This window comes from Ceratotherium simum, chromosome 8 (assembly GCF_057802395.1).
Source record: "Ceratotherium simum simum isolate JZ-2026a chromosome 8, ASM5780239v1, whole genome shotgun sequence".
In the NCBI taxonomy this organism is placed as follows: domain Eukaryota; kingdom Metazoa; phylum Chordata; class Mammalia; order Perissodactyla; family Rhinocerotidae; genus Ceratotherium; species Ceratotherium simum.
In genome coordinates, this window is record NC_141907.1 from 58,473,052 (window position 1) to 58,490,188 (window position 17,137).

Genomic DNA, 17,137 nt, shown 5'->3' on the forward strand with positions numbered 1-17,137 from the left:
TTGTATTTCTAAGGCTCAGCATGTTGCTCTGAACATATAGGTGAAGAATAATTGATTTTAAGTAAATTGAATATAAGAACAAGCATTCTTATGAATTTGTTACTGTAACATCTTCATTACCTCTTGGATAAAACATTATGATCTGTGACTGCGAATTGGAATAAAATAAATGAAACATTCTCCAATAGGAATTCTTGTTTTTCTATAAAATACTTCTTATAAACAAATATGTTACTGAAGGACTCACAATGGTACTTTTGTTTTTACTGTGAAATCCAAAGAATTATGATAATGAGTAAAATTTCAGATAAAGAACTTTGCTGGGAATTCTATTTTGCTGTTAGTGCCATCTAGTGGATTCTGACTCCTGTGGACAGCAGAGCAGAACCCTGCCTGGTCTTTTTGCATCATCCTCTCACCTTCTGGTGCTGTATCAGACAATGCGCTGCTGCTGTTCATGGGGTTTTCATGGCCAATTTTTCCGGAAGTGGGTGGCCAGTTCCTTCTTCCTAGTCTGTCTTAGTCTGGAAGCTCTGCTGAAACCTGTCCACCATGGGTGACCCTGCTGGTATTTGAAATACCAATGACATAGCTTTCAGCATCACAGTGACAGCTGCCACAGTATGACAAGTGACAGACAGTTGTGTGGTTCCCTCATAGAGAAAGAAACTGGGGCCTTGCTTAGTTTACAGCTTAATCTATTGTGTGGCTTGCCTTAGATACCTTACGATGGCTTCTCTGAAAGAAAGGAGTAAAAATATGCATCATGACACTCTTCTACTTCATTGCTTTTATGTTTCTAGCTACTTTTCCAAGCAGTACTTTTTTCAGAAGAATATTTACTTCATTACAGAAAGAAAAATCCTACATCTATTTCTGCCACAGATTTTCCATGGTGAGTACGGATTGTGAGATTTATGGAGTCTCTTATTCTGAAGAGCTCAAGTTTTTGAACTGAGAGTTCTCAAGTTTACATCTTCAGACACAATAGGAAAATAATGAAAATGGTGCGGCCGAATAACAAAATGCTGAATGAATACAACCATCTAAAAGTAAAAGTGAAGTATATATTAAGATAATTTTTAAAATAATATCCAAAATACCAAATGACATTGCACATTTTAGTTGTTTTTATTCTCAATTCATAACCTTTGTATAATTATTAAAACAATTATTGCAAAAAAAGAGTCAAACTTTGGAGTCAAAAGACCAGAATTCAAATTCCCACGTATTAAATGGACAGTTCTGGGGAGATTACCTCTCTGAGCCTCAGTTGTCTCATGTGTGATCAGTTTTGATAATAACATTTGCATTACTTGTGCTTTGATGAACAAATGAAGCGATGTATGGAAAAGATTTCTAGAAACATATGACACAGCACCAATATTTATCAAGAATAACTCTTTCTCCATTCGTCATCCAATGTGATTTTTCCTCAAGATCCTAATGTTATGGGATCAGTCACAAATATCTGTGTTCTATTCTGTCTGAGTTCCAGTTTATATGATTATAACCCAGATATAAGTAGGACCTCATAGTTAAATCTAGATTATAACATTGTATTTTTCTTGTCTTATTCTAACCTTGGAGCAGGATTCAGCACTTTTCTTCATTCCCCAACATAAATCCACTCCACAGGCATTAGTGTGAAAGAGAAATCTTGCACATAGCTTGATAGTCAGGAAAAGAGGAAACATCACAAGCCAAAAACAAAATTTCATAAAAATCAACATGAGATATCTCTGTTCTACCATATTGTCCACAGAGTTTCATCTTTGGCTGCCCTTTCTTCCCCATGCAGCCTCTTTGAGTACACCTTTCCCTCATCCCAGTTCATCCTCTTGATTAGTTTTTCTTTTTCTTTTTTACATTCCATACATACCACATGACTTGAGATAAGGTATTCCTCAAAATAAAACAGGTATTGTTATCCAAAGGAGAGAAATGGATATTGGGCAGGAAAAATTCAATAAACTCCAGTTTATCCCATGGTTTATCAAAGTCAGTCTTCTTTCCAAACACTTGATTACAGAATCCTTCTACCTAATAAAACACAGCCCTAAAACATACAATTAAAGAGATTCTTAAGCCACTTTCAAAATGAGACAATACAAATTTACGTTCAATTACTGAACCTAGCTCTAGGTCCTTATCTCACAGTGATGTGATTAACTTTTAATCATGGATCTTCATGTCATACAACCAATGGCTAAGTGATAAATTTAATAATATTCAATACACACAATATACAATGATTAAAGGAAAAGTATAAATCATAATAAAATTACTATTTAGAGTAAGGGCAAAAACCATCTAGTGATTACTAGTTTGTAGTATATTCTATGGCCAAATCTGAAGAATTCCCATTATTGAGAAGATGCATGATGAAAACAGCCTAATTCTTATTGATATCAGTTGGAAATAGTGCTCTGGGAATTATGTTAGTGCTTTGGCAATCTTAGCTTTTTATTTATTAGACAGAAGGTTTTTATCTATTTACATTCTCATGACTCTGTGGGCTAGTAACCAAAGGCATAGATCTTCTCAAGTCAAGGTTCCTGGGCTTTTAGCAACAGGCTCTTTCCATTCTCCCAACCCTTAGCTTAATGAGCCACTTGCAATACCTCACTTCTACCAATCTATTTCTATATTAGTTGAGTCTCTTTGGATTGCAATTGATAGAAACTGAACTTACACTTGCTTTAAAAAAGGGAATTTCTTGCCCCATATTATCTGAATATCCAGTGGTAGGCAACTCAGGTATGACTTGACCCAGGCGCTCAAAGGACATTGGCTAGAATCTCTCTCGCCATCTCTTGGTTCTAATTTTTTCCACTCTGGCTGAATTCTCAGGCACATAATTTCCTTGTAGCAACTAGCTGGATTCTGGCAGTCCCAGACTCATATCTTAAAAGCTTGGCAATTTTAATGGAAAGAGAACTTTGTGTCTTCCCCAAATAGTTTTAATAGAAATCTGAGAATTACATCTCACTGTACTGGATCTAGGTACATATCCTTCTTGTGATAAAGCATTTTGTCAAGGGAGATAAAACATATTGACAACCCAGGCTACAGCTTCATTCCCATCCCTGGATAGTGAGAATATCCCTACATAAACCACAAGGCCTTAAAATGTATGCCCTCTGCCACATACACAACAAAAAAATGTGACATTACTGTAGAAAACTAGAAATGAATCCTGATGCTGAGCAGGCACAAGCAATAAATGCCCGTGACACGTAGCGTCAAAGTGAGGAAGAACCCCCTCAATGATGAGGGGGGCAAAATCCAAATTGATCACCAATGGACAAAACAACCCAGACTGAGATGCTTTTGACTTTGCAGAGGGAGGAATTCTTAAACAAATCATGCAGGATCCTTGTTGTTAGATCCAAATTAGATCCAAAGATTCTAATTCAACCAGTTTAGATAGTCTGAATCCCACCAGATAGCATATTCTAAGCAATTAATAGTTAAGATTTTAGTCTGGGGAGGGTACTTAAGAAATACTATTCTGTGAGGGTTATTACACAGTTTGAAAGAGCATTTTTTAAATGCTTAATAATATGTAATAGTGAAAGAAATTCCAAAGGCATGCCACATTGTTAATAGAAAATCTGAAAGGCTAACCTGAGATAATGATGGTGACCTTGAGTAAAGATCTCACTACGTGACAAGTAATGTGATAAGCACATTACATTCACTACTGTATTTAATCCTCACAATAACTGCAAAGTATACGACCCACATTTCACATATGAGAAAAACGAAGCCCAGAGTGGCTAAATAAGGTCACTCAACACATGATTTGGAAACTAATATTTAAATTCAGGAGTTTCCATTCAAAACCCATGGAAATAATCAATTTATTTAAAAAATCCTTTCAAGAATTCTTGTTTGCAGGTAAATACTCTATTTTTTTTTGTTTGTTTATTGCAGTAACATTGGTTTATAACATTGTATAAATTTCAGGTGTACATCATTATACTTCTATTTCTGCATAGATTACATCATGTTCACCACCCAAATACTAACTACAACCCATCACCACACACTTGTGCCGAATTATCCCTTTCGCCCTCCTCCCTCCCCCCTTCCCCTCTGGTGACCACCAATCCAATCTCTGTCTCTATGTGTTTGTTTGTTGCTGTTATTATCTACTACTTAATGAGGGAAATCATATGGTATTTGACCTTCTCCCCCTGACTTATTTCACTTTGCATGATACCCTCAATGTCCATCCATGTTGTCACAAATGGCTGGATTTCATCGTTTCTTATGGCTGAGTAGTATTCCATTGCGTATATATACCACATCTTCTTTATCCATTCGTCCCTTGATGGGCACTTAGGTTGCTTCCAAGTGTTGGCTATTGTGAATAACGCTGCAATGAACAAAGGGGTGCATGTACCTTTACGTATTGGTGTTTTCAAGTTCTTTGGATAAATACCCAGCGGTGGAATAGCTGGATCATATGGTAGTTCTATCCTTAATCTTCTAAAGTAAAGTAACATGAAGGCTCATTCAAGGCAGTTTGGTGTAGACAAAGAGCACAGACTGGAGTTTGAGGCATTGGAATTTTAACTCTGCAGCTTGCTAGCTGCATAACTATAGGAAATGTACTAAGCTATTCAAAGACTCATTTTCCTCATTGATGAAAGAGAAATAACACATTTATGACATAATTTATAGAGAGTAACATGGTATCTAATAAATATAGAAAGTTGTGGCTATTATTAGCATAAGTAGCAAATAATTTCAAGATATTTGTGTTTGTATGTGCATAAGGCTGTAACAACTTGTTATTTAAGCCCAAGGACCAGAGACATTAGCACAAAGATAGCCCATCAAGTCTATCAATTTTTAAAAGCCTTAAATAGGCTTACTGGAACATAACTAAATGTTTTCCAGTCATAAGTACTTAAAATCAGTCATGTTCCTATTACAGCACATCTCATCTTGTAATGTTAAAAGAAATTTTTCATCTTTCTATTTACAAAATTTCAATTCTCTAAAGGAAATGATGCTTTGTATGTTTCAAATAATTTTTTTGGACTCGTACTGCATTCCATTGTCCTAGTGCGGTTCAGAAGTTATAGGAAATGTATATGTCATTAGACAAATATTCCAAAGCACTCTTTATGAAGACAATTTTGAGGAAGGCTGGACAATAACAAGTCACCTCGATGAAGTTTTATTACTCTAGCAAATACACTATTGTGTAAACATTTTAATATGAACTTTAAGTTATGGAAATATAATTACATCAAACTATTGGGAATAAAACTGTGTATAAATTACTCTCATTTTGTGATTTAAAATACTAAAAACAAATACCCAGTTAGTCTCTTTAATGGAAAAGTTGCATGCCCTAAGAAAATATTTTCTAATTTAAAGAACATGTAATATTTTCCCTCAAAGAGTCATAGAATGTAGGAATTTGAAGGAATATTAGACAGCAAGTGTGTCCCTGTAACTCCAAAAAATTTGACTCGGTCTCAAAATGTAAAATTAAGTTTACAAACCTGAATCTTTAAGCTAAAGCATCTGTATCCTTTGGGAAAAATGAGTTTTTATTTTGAAGGAGAGTAAAGCAATGATAGAGAAAGATAAATTCTATAGATGAGAGAAGACAGAAACAGAAAGAGGATGAAATGGAAGCATTCCTCTAAAGAGGAATTGTAGAAAGCTATGGATTTTCTAGACTATAATGAACTCTTTGCAGATAAAGCACCTGCTCCCACAGTTGAAGAGTAACTTGCAGAGCAGATAGTCTTTAGTTATGTACTGGGAGGCCACTTCATCAGCCCTGAATCTTTATTACTTCTGCATCTTTGGCCTCTTAGTCGCCCCTTTTATGGACATAGAGACTCAACCCTGAGTTGACCAGTCTGTCATGTCCTTACTAAAGCACTGCTCCACCTCCAGGCTGGGCTGCCTGGAAGAAGTCATCAGTGCTGGAAAGGACAGCAGGAGAAAGATGTAGTGCCATTGTCTATTTCTGGGCTGCAAACCCCACTCTTTTCTTTATTCCTGTTGTTGAGAGTCCTTGAAAAAATTCATGAATAAATGGAGGTTGGTACTTAACAAAGACATACACCAGCAGTGTGATTTCTTCTTTATCCTGTCATTAGTCAGCTGCCTAATGATCATTGTTAACTCATTAATTAAATAAACACCTCTGATCACCCAATATGTGTGAGAAACTATGCCAGATTCTCGAGATAAAAAAATAAATAAGACACAGAGCTATCTCCAAGCAACTCAGAGTTTAGTGGCGAAGATAAGCATGCCAACAAATAGCTGTGGGGCAGTAGAGGAAATGCATCCACAGCGAACTAAACAAAGAATAACAACTCAGGGAAGGCAGAGTCCAGAAGGTCCAACAACCTGAAGGAGATTTCCACACATTTTCATGCAAGAGGTGACATTTAACCCAGATGCTGAAGGCAGAAGTGAGAGGCATGAACAGGTTGAGGAAGAAGCCATTCCAGGCTAAGCAATGAGTTAGACACAGGACTGCTGGAAAGGAACCCGAGATGTGCAGGCAAGAAACAGAAATTCATTGTGGCAGGAACATGACAGGAAGAGAGTGAAATTGGTATAAGAAAGGAAGTTGGAACCATATTTGAATGGTCATCTATAACCAGCTAAGACACATAGGTCTTCCTAGTATAGTCTCTTATTATTTCATTCTTTTTTCATCTTATTATTTTCATACAGAACATCTTTGTTTCTCCTCCAACCTTCTTTCCTTTTCTTTCTCTTGAGATCTTTTCAGAGAAAAGCATGGCTACATTTAATCACAGTATTTTGTTTGCTTTGGCCTTTCTTGCAGAATGGATTTGATTAAGCAAAAATACACCTGCTCCCTTTGCACAGCCGTCAGCGGTAAACCTCTTCTCAATTGGAGTTTGCAATGTCCATGGTTATATAGCTGATCACCATGGTCTATACCAATTGATGACAGTTAAACAAAAATAAAATACATTTAATCAATGAGCTAGGCTCAAATAAAAGACATCTTACTTGTTTCTCTGGTGCCCTGCGGCCCCAATCTGTGGACTCACTCTTCTCTGTGCTCTGAGAGTGTCTCTAATAGGTCCCACAGCCCATCTGGTTATTCTCAGTTAATAAATAACTTATTTTTCTGGGTATTAAAATTTTAGTCCAATCAAGTCTAATTTTAAAACCCTCTTAAAGTAAACCGCTCCTCTCCCAGCTCATGTGAACTCAAGGCAGAGAAATATACAGTGGGCAATGGAAGCATGATCTGATCAGCCTCTTAATTTCTCCCTTCATCTCCTTCACCTGTCAGCTGCTATTATGGCTCCTCCAGGATCAGGTATGGAGATATTGACATGTTAGGGACGGAGAAGAGGTGGGAAGTAAAAAATTTATTACTTGCTGTGTGAAAATTTTTTACTGTGATCTGGTTTTATGGACCTTCTATGTGACAGATATACAGTTAGCAGCTAATTCATTCTCACATACACTACAGGTGGCCATTCCCTGGCTAAAGTGAGACCTTGTCCCTCTGGCCACTTTTACTCTCAGTTTCTGCATTTGATCCTGCACAGCCAGCCTGTTTTATACTGAGGTTACCTTGCTCCTGGTAGGACATCCTCTTGGCATGAGGTTCAATAGAGATTTGAATCAAATTGAAATAGATTGCTTTGTATAAAACTTACTGTTACAAATCTATGTTTGTAGACTAAAAGCACATTTTGAAAGGAAAAAATATCCATGCTCCTGCCTTTGGTCAATTACATTTGCTGTTATCATTGCCTCTAAGTCTCTTCCTTGGAGATTCATGGCTTGCTCCCTTGCTTTTAAGGAGAATTCTCCCATTTACAGCAGATCTTACCTGGGAGATATCAAAACCGAATTATATGTTTCATTACAACTATCCTAACCAACTAAAGTTACTAAAGAACTGGGAACTTTGAGGAATCTTCGTATGCTAGACCCTTACTGGACCTAATTGAAGACTCTTTCTCAATCAATGACCTCTGGACTCATTCCTCCTCTCCAAAGTGTTAGTTTTCAATCCTTTATTAGCATATCCATTATGCAATCCTGCAGTAGGGCCACAATAATGAGCCCTTGATACATATTTGTTAAATAAATAAATGAAAAATATAAACCAAGTTTACCTTCTACACACAAATTTCAAATGTTTTCGTGACAGCTTCTAATTCATAGAGCAAATTGGGAAAGAAAGTAATGAATTTGATTTTGAACTAAATTGTGAAAAGTCTTTACACATTTTTGACAGATTTTGTGATGATGTATATATTCTTTTTTTGATACTATTGTCCTACAATAAACCAAAATCATTCAAAGATTTCAAAGGAATAGTTCCAGAAACCCAATTTACTGTTCTGCACATTTTGATGAAATGGAAAGGTCAAATTTGTGCTAAAACACTAAAAAAGATCTTTGTTTTAAAATGTTGTGCTTAGGGGCCGGCCCCGTGGCTTAGCAGTTGGGTGCGCGCGCTCCGCTACTGGGCGCGCACCAAGGCACTGCTTCTCCGGCCATGCTGAGGCCACGTCCCACATACAGCAACTAGAAGGATGTGCAACTATGACATACAACAATCTACTGGGGCTTTGGGGAAAAAGAAAAAGGAGGAAGATTGGCAATAGATGTTAGCTCAGAGCCAGTCTTCCTCAGCAAAAAGAGGAGGATTAGCACGGATGTTAGCTCAGGGCTGATCTTCCTCACACACAAAAAAAAAAAATACTTGAAAGCTTACAGAGATAAAAATCCATAATATTTGGAGATTGAAAGGCAATGGGAGGAAAAAAAGAGACTAATATAAAATATTTAAATTATCATTTGACAAACTAATCCAATATGAGTACTTTCTTTGCATGATTGGAATTTTTTTGAAAATGCTTTATTATTTTCAATACATAAAACAATAATCAGGGTTAATGATTCATAGGGGAAAATCCCATAGTTAAGCAGGATCTTAGTAACAAACGTGAGTTGGCATACTGTGGTTTGTGGAAGACACTGCTAATTAATTGGGTTAAAAGGGAAAGAAATGTACTTTCATAGAAGCCCACACTTTTTTTTGTTAAAACATGTGTATTGATATTGTTACTCCTGCTGTCATGTTAAGCCTACAGTCAGACCTGTGGGTGGTAAATTTACTAGTGTAATCTTGGTTATCTCCAACACTCGAGAGAGCTTCAGGACAAGACAAAGAGCTTTAGATGTTCTTTTCTACGTTTTCTGTGTAGAATTAATTAGAGGCTGTCATGCATCAGTTGTCAGTTTGAGGTAGATGGTGAAAGAGGTCATTCTGAAAGAAAGTACTGTGCTATTGGCAAAGGAAAAAATTAAGATTGAAGAGCTCGTAAAAGTGGTAGGGTAGCTTTTTGGTATAGCATGGAAGTCAAGTACCAGTTTTGAAATACAGACTAATGTGAGTATTGGGGAGTTTTCTAAAATCACTACTCATTTATTTTACTGCGTCTGCAGAGCATGTTAACTCTGACATCTATTGATATCTCTGTTTCCAAGTTAGAGAATGAAGAAACAGGGCTGCCTTTTAATCTTTCTCCACTGTTTCCAGAGACAATGGGTTTCCACTCACTGTCCCTTCTTCATGGATCTATTATCTACTGAGTTCTATTGGGTTTCTTGTTGAGCCCTTAGCCCAGTGTCCCTCTGCTTTCCTTCAAGCTTTGGTCCATGCAGTGCCAGTCCACCTACAGTAACATGGAAAACAATGATTTCTTTCAGTTTAAATTGAGAATACACTGGGCACATACATTTGGATTCATGTCAATCCTTCTCACAGCAGCCTAACCATATCCTCCCTCTCAAAATCCAGTTGAATCTGAAGTCTTTCCCAAGAAACTCAGAGACAAATGATTCTTCCATTCTGTGGATACTTACAGCACGTATTGTGAGTAGCACGTATATTAGAATCTAATCATACGCTGTCATACATTGTTTCCTAACTATTCCATGAGTTTTGCTTGTTACCCTAGAGAAATTGTAAGCTTGTTGATTTACTGCTCGTGGTTGACACAGCTTGTACAGCCCCTGTTCCTCCATCCCATGCTGAGCATATAGCAGGGAATCAAGATGTGCTGAATTGAATTATGCCTAACAGCTGATTTCAGAACAGAATCTGGAAAAATCATAGAAACGCGAACTTCTCTGTGCATATCCTCTTCAGGATGTTTCCTTCAGAGTGTCCTAATATCCATTGTTGTGAAAGAGGGAGAATGAGAATTAGGTTTTCTATTGAACAAAATTTTGAATTTTTCTAAGGTTAGGTTAAATAAATATCATATAACCACAAGAGGCTATAAGAACTCTGATTTCACATGAGAAAAGCATTTGATGGATATGAAGAACCTTGACATTATGAGCTTAAGGCGGTAAAGTCAAAGGTTGCTCAGGCTGGCAGGCCTAGGACAAGGGCTGCCAATAGAACTCGGTATTTAAGCTTGGGAAGATGATGTAACGTGCAGCATGAAACAAGGGTGTGTAATATGTTTTTTATTTAATTGAAACTATTTTAAGGATTTAAAGTATTTAGAGGAGCAATTCTGATTATCTTTCTTGTATCTCACAATAACATTGACATTTTAATACAAAACTTACAAAAAACAATAAATGTATAACATTGCTGAGGACAGGAGGTGGAATCAGCATATATATAAAAATTGCAAATATATAAAAGATGATAGGCAGTGGATAGAATCACACTGGCGGAAGAATCACAAAAGAATACAGAACACACATAGAGGAAGGCTGCAGAAAACTGAGAAACATTTTTCCTGAAAAAGCAAGGTTTGCTGGTCCTGCCAACCTACCCATCATGTTTCATATCCTCTCCTTCTACCCCCAAATACAGAGGCATATAATTGCTTCATGTATATGCAGCCGATTGAAACAGAAATACAAACCAAAATGTTTTAATTTAAATGTGTTGAAATGAGATAATTTAACATTAATGCCCTATAAATTCAAACATAAAATCAGATTTTTAAAAGAAATATAAAATTGATCGAACTGAGGTCTGACAGCAAACGCAATGATAATATGTCATGGACCACAGAAGATAGATTTACCTGTTCCCCTCTGCCTGGATTCTCGACTACCTAGAAAGTCACTCATACATCTTCTGAAACCATGGTATCAAATGAATTGTTTTAGGTGTCACCAGACAGCCCTTGCTTCCCTTTTATCCAAACATGAACGTGAGCAAAGCCTATCACAGGCATCAAGGAGGACCTTGTATACCAAATCTCCCCATGCTAATACCTTGTTAAGTTTCCCTTGCTCATGGTACTTGCTTAAGGATGGTTTTGCTGGGTGCTGCCCAGTGGCCTTACTGCATGATGCCCTCGGCCACTAAAGGGGGTAACTACAGAAGGATGACAAGGCTGTCTCTTTGCCCCTACTGTGCTTATTTTTTCCTACCCTCCAAAGAGAAGAGAGAATCAAGGTCAATTATAAATTTAGGAAAAATACTGTATACAGTAACTTCTAATTAGTATATAAGCCTATGAGTCCTTAGAACAGCTGGGAGAAATAAATGGGAGGGAATGACGATACGTGCTCTGTTTTGTGCTCATTTGCTGAGCTGTTGGGTATTTGGAGACAATTTAGTCTTTTCATTCCCTGGTTTATTGCATTATCTGCTATGTGCTTGGAGCCACACAAGTATTACTGTGATTGCTCCCGTTATATCTTTGATGACTCACCTATAGATAAACACCAGTGTGACAGGCATATTAATAGACACTAAAAGCAAAATTACCATGAGACAGTTTTAACCCATTTGACACTGTAAAGTTAGTAGATGCGATAAATCAGCACCAGTGTTGTTAGTGACTTTTTTTTTATTCTCAGAAACTTTATGAATTTGTTATTGAATATTTAATGAACTTAAGTACGTAACTTACCACCTGTGCCTCAGGTTTTTTATCTTTGAAATGACAAAATGAGTGGGTTTTGTACTATTTTTTCAACTGAAAAACTTTTCAACTGAAATATCACATTGAAGGGTAAAACAAACCAGAAAAGTGGAATTTCCTCACTGGAATGGTGTCGAGGCTTTCAGCCTTGTCTGCACCCACCCACATTCCTCCACACCACCCACATGTGCCCCTCAGGCCTCCAGCTCTAGGAAGCTCATCTAAAACCACCAGACCAGACCATCTCTAAGGTTCTTTTCAATTCTAACATTCAGATGGTGTAAAAGCAGGAAGCCCAAAGCCACAGCTTCATAAGGGATTGTTGCTGTTTAAAAGGAGAGAGAGAGAAATCATGTCCATAAAGTTTGTGCTTGATGAATATTGATTAATAAATGTGACAAACTAGAAAAGACATGTTTCAACATTAGGTTAAACCATTTAGAGGGAACCAAGAACTTCAAAAGCCTTGCTACTCAAAGTATGGTCCACAGAGCAGCATCACCCACTAGAAATACAGGATCCCAGGCCCTGCCCCACACGTGCTGAATCACAACCTGAATTTTAACAAGATATGTAGATGACTCATTTTATCTTAGTGTCTGAGAAGTATTGTGCAAACCCAATGACTCTCAACTCTGTCTGCCCATTGGAATTGCTTGGAGAGTTTTAAAGAAACACTGAGACTTGCTCACCATCCCCAGATGTTTGCTTTTAATTGGTCTTAGTAGGACATTGATAGTTTTACAGTTTCCAGGTGATTTAAATATGCAGCCAGGGGTGATAAACATCATTTTAAATAAACAATAAAATCTCACTCAAGAAAACTAAAAAAATCTCCCAGGCATAACCAAACAGAAGACGTGTTTCAATCCGGCTCCCAGGGGAGGAGCCATGAATTGTGATTAATGACTGAGACATACTACCGAAAAGCCAACGTGTCACTTAACAGCATCTGACAAGCCTCAGTGGGATGTGTGCTGGCACCCTGAAGCAAGTACCTGAAGATGACAAAACTCATCTGACAAATTAATGGCTGAGTCTTGTGGAGACAGAGATATAAAAACATTAACTATGAAAAATGAAGGTATGGATAGCTTATTAAGATAGTTTCAAAGGATTTTAATTTTCAGATTATAGATTATGAAAACAAATGCATGTGCTGTTAGCCATGGATAAAGTGCATCTCATAAAGGATGAAAAAGAATTTTAAGTTAAATAAGGGTTAATTTGTCCATGACTGATCCCCTCCAGGTTTCCCGCTGAGAGGAGATGTTGGCCTCCAACAGAGCTCCATGGAAACCAACTAATTAATTCAAGAAGAATATTGAGGTGGCAAATTAGTCCACTGGCCCACCACGCCACATAGTTAAAAATGCAAGACTTAAATCCTAGACTTCTCGTCACACCAGAGGATGGGGCTGGTGACCTTCCAACCAATGAATGTGAAGTGGCAGAGTGGGACTGGATCCTAACCCATGGTTATGACAGGGCAGGACTCTTACTTCTCTAATCATGCATCTAAAGTTCCACATCACGAAACAGAGGGTCCTTCAAATGTCTGCTGTGACTAGATCCCTGCGCGCTATTCCAGAACTCTCTGGGCAACTGTATGCTGTGTAGGCCAATCCCCCACCTTCATCAAATGTAGGAGATCAGTTGTCATACCATCTGGAGATGTTTGCTTGAAAAAGGTCTTAGCCATTTGGAGATCAGTCATCAAATTTAATTCCTTCTATTCTGCAATATTTATCATTACAGTGCGCAAATAATGATTTGCCAGCTGTCTGCTGGTAGTCTCTGGAAAGTGGCCTAGTCTTAACAAAATACCCTTGGGATTCTGTAATCATCTAGCTGTGGCTTCCACTACCTGTTTAGATTTTTATCAGTCAATTGAATTATTTTGTGAGTAAATATAACATCTTTCCAGGTAGCCATAAGTGCATTAGAAGGCTTTCCAATAACAGGAAAAAAATTGATATTACTGATTTTTTTCCCCCAACTGCCACATCTTTTAGAGGACTAGCTTTAAAAAGGGATATAACAAAAATGTCACTAATTTCTTTTCTGTCTTCTACTTTCTCTTTCTACCTCTTTAGATATTTCACCCAGATCTAAATCTATTTCCTCTAAATACCACGGGTAACATTTTCCCCCCATAATCTGCCTTAAGGCTTTTCCTATTTCATTCCAAAGATGGGTAGGCAGCCATACTGACATCAAGTCCTCATCATATTTTTACATCCTATCTTAGTCAGCTTGGGCTGCTATAACAAAATACCATAGACTGGGTGGCTTAAACAATAGACATTTATTTCTCACAGTTTTGGAGGCTGGGAAGTCCAAGATCAAGATGCTGGAAGATTTGGTTCTTGATGAGGGCCCTCTTCCTGGCTTGTGCTTTCTCACTGTGTCCTCACAGGATGCAGAGAGCTCTAGTCTCTTCTTCTTCTTCTAAAGTCACTAACTCCATAATGGGGGCTCCACCCTCACAACCTCATCTGAACCTAATTATCTCCCAAATTCCCCACCTTCTAATACTATCACCTTGAGGGTTAAGGCTTCAACCTTCAAAGGTTTTGGGAGGGGTGAGGTGTCAGGGGGGATCCCCCCAATTTGGAGGAGGTGGGGGGGCAGGAGGGGCACAAACATTGAGTCCATAACACATCCTATCCTTTTTTTCTTACCAAAAATTGTGTTAACCACTATGATTTGTGGGTCCAAAAGACCATCCTGCCACAGTGCCAATCGGATCTAACTGCGAGGAATGGATTGTCCAATCAGATACCTACAAGTCAGAAACCTGACTCCGAATCAAGGATTACTAATTATTTCAAGGGCATTATATGAAGAAGTACAGGTGGAGCAGGGAGAGATCCAGGATCTCCATTGCAGCCCCCAGATGCTTTCTTGCTGCTGCAATTCAAGATTAGTGTGTGAGGTCTCTAAGTGATGTTTATAGTATATCACCCCCACAGAGGAACAATTTAGGTCATACAACATCTCCATTTACACTCAAACATTTACATGGTTTAGGTGACATTTTCCAGGAAACCATGTCCCATTAATCTGTGGGCCCTAGTTTTGTTTATAGTAACCAATCTAAATAATCATGCCATATTGCTAGAAGAATTCCGTAGAAGGATTCTCCTGCTAGCAAATAACTTTAGATTGTTTGCCTGCATATCTGACATTAGCATGTTTACAGGGAGATTTGATCAGGCCATCTTCTTTCTTTCTCTGGAGTGTTTCTCCAGATATGGCTGAAAATAGATTACAGACTTGTTGCTTATCCATTTCTTTCTTATCCTTCTAATCTAAGTCTATGATTCTAAGTGTGCATTAGAATGAACCTGTATGTCAATTTAAATCGGTTAGTTGACGTCATCCAATAATGCTTGCAAATATGACAATTTTATTTGTATCACCAAAAATATGTAGCTATATTATCATTGCGAACAAAATTAAACTTTGTAACACTGTAGGTAGATATTTGGTAGAAGAAACCACACATGAAGGCAGTGATTAGTATAAGAGTCCACAGGATGTGGTGGAGAGGGACATGGACCAAGTGACAAACTCTGGGCTCTAATTCCACACATCTCACACCTTGTCCTAGGATAAGTTACAGTGTTTCTCTTTACTGAATTTTTCTCCTTTATTAAATAAAATGAATGAATTAATGATCACTAGGTTATTTTTCTATGAGACTTTAACATTTTTATTGTTGATACATAGCTGTGATGACAAGTGTACCTGATTATGATATTTATCTAGGAAAGTTTTTGTTAAAATACATGTGTCCCATGCTCCACCTCAGATCCAGAATGATTTATTGACCCTGAAATCTATGTATTTTAAAATATGTCCAAGTGAATCAGATGATCAGTCAAGTTTAAAAACCATCTACAGAAGTCAATACAGAAGACATATTTATCAAATATAGACAGGCATGACTAAGCCAAGAAGGTGGAATATATAATTCATGGAATATAGAATTAGTGTGTTTTGTTATTCAAAGAAGCAAATGGTAACTGAGAAACTTGACAGAATGGAAGAGTTATTTATGTTAAAAACATAAATTATATGAATACAGGATAGTTGAGACGAGGTTTTCTTCAGCCATAAAATCAATATGTACTATTAATATGGAAAAATCACTTGAGGCTGTATAGTGTCCAAATCAAAGACAATAATAGATTCAATTATACTTTCATGGAGACCGTAAGTTAAGGGGAACATGGACACATTTTAGAACGTCCAAAAGAAAGCAAGGAGAACAATGAAGCCATATTACATGAAAAATATTTGGGGACATTGAGATTAGTTAATCTGCGAAAGAGAAGAGCAGGTGGGTTATAAAACTTTTCCTTACATAGTGTCTCTCCCAAAGGACAAAAACAAGAATCAGGCATGAAGTTAACAGAGGAAGATTTCACCTCAGAAACCAGGAAAAACTTTTCAAGCCGTTAGAGTTCTCCAGACAGAAACAGAAAGAACTTTCTGACTGATGAAGGTAGTTGGAAAAGATGGCATCTAAAGCCCTTTTGCAATAGTCTATATTTCATTTTCATACAGAAAAAATTATGTAAGCAACATAATAGTCAGTCTCCACAGGCTAGGAAAGCTATTTTGTTTAGTCAAAAAGTTCATTTGAAACTTGACATAACTTTAGAAGAAATGTAGATATAAATACGGTTATTAATAGCACTGAAGGTCAGAACACAATAATATTTAACAAGAAAGAAGAAACATTAAACATCAGAGAAGATTTTATGTCTTTCTATAATTTATGATTAACTATTCAGTACAGTTAATAAAATATCTTTCTCTCTCTGAAGATCATTATTTATATAAAAATATGACATCTATGACAAACAACTCTAAGGAAACCTATTAATTTTGCGGACAATTAATTTAATTTCTTTTGACAGTATAATGTTATAAAGAAATATCCTAACTCACTACAGTAAATTTACTACTCTGACTTTCATAAGCAATTATTTTCTGACATTTTTAGCATGCAAATTAGCAGCTATTTTAGTAATCCTTTATTCCTGCGCTATTTCAACACACCATCTTGGAGAAAAGTACACTAAACTATTTTAACGATATCTGAGAATAGTTAACTGTAAAATCTCACTCAGGATTCTAAAGTTCTTTCCTCTGTGTGTTCATCATTTAGCATG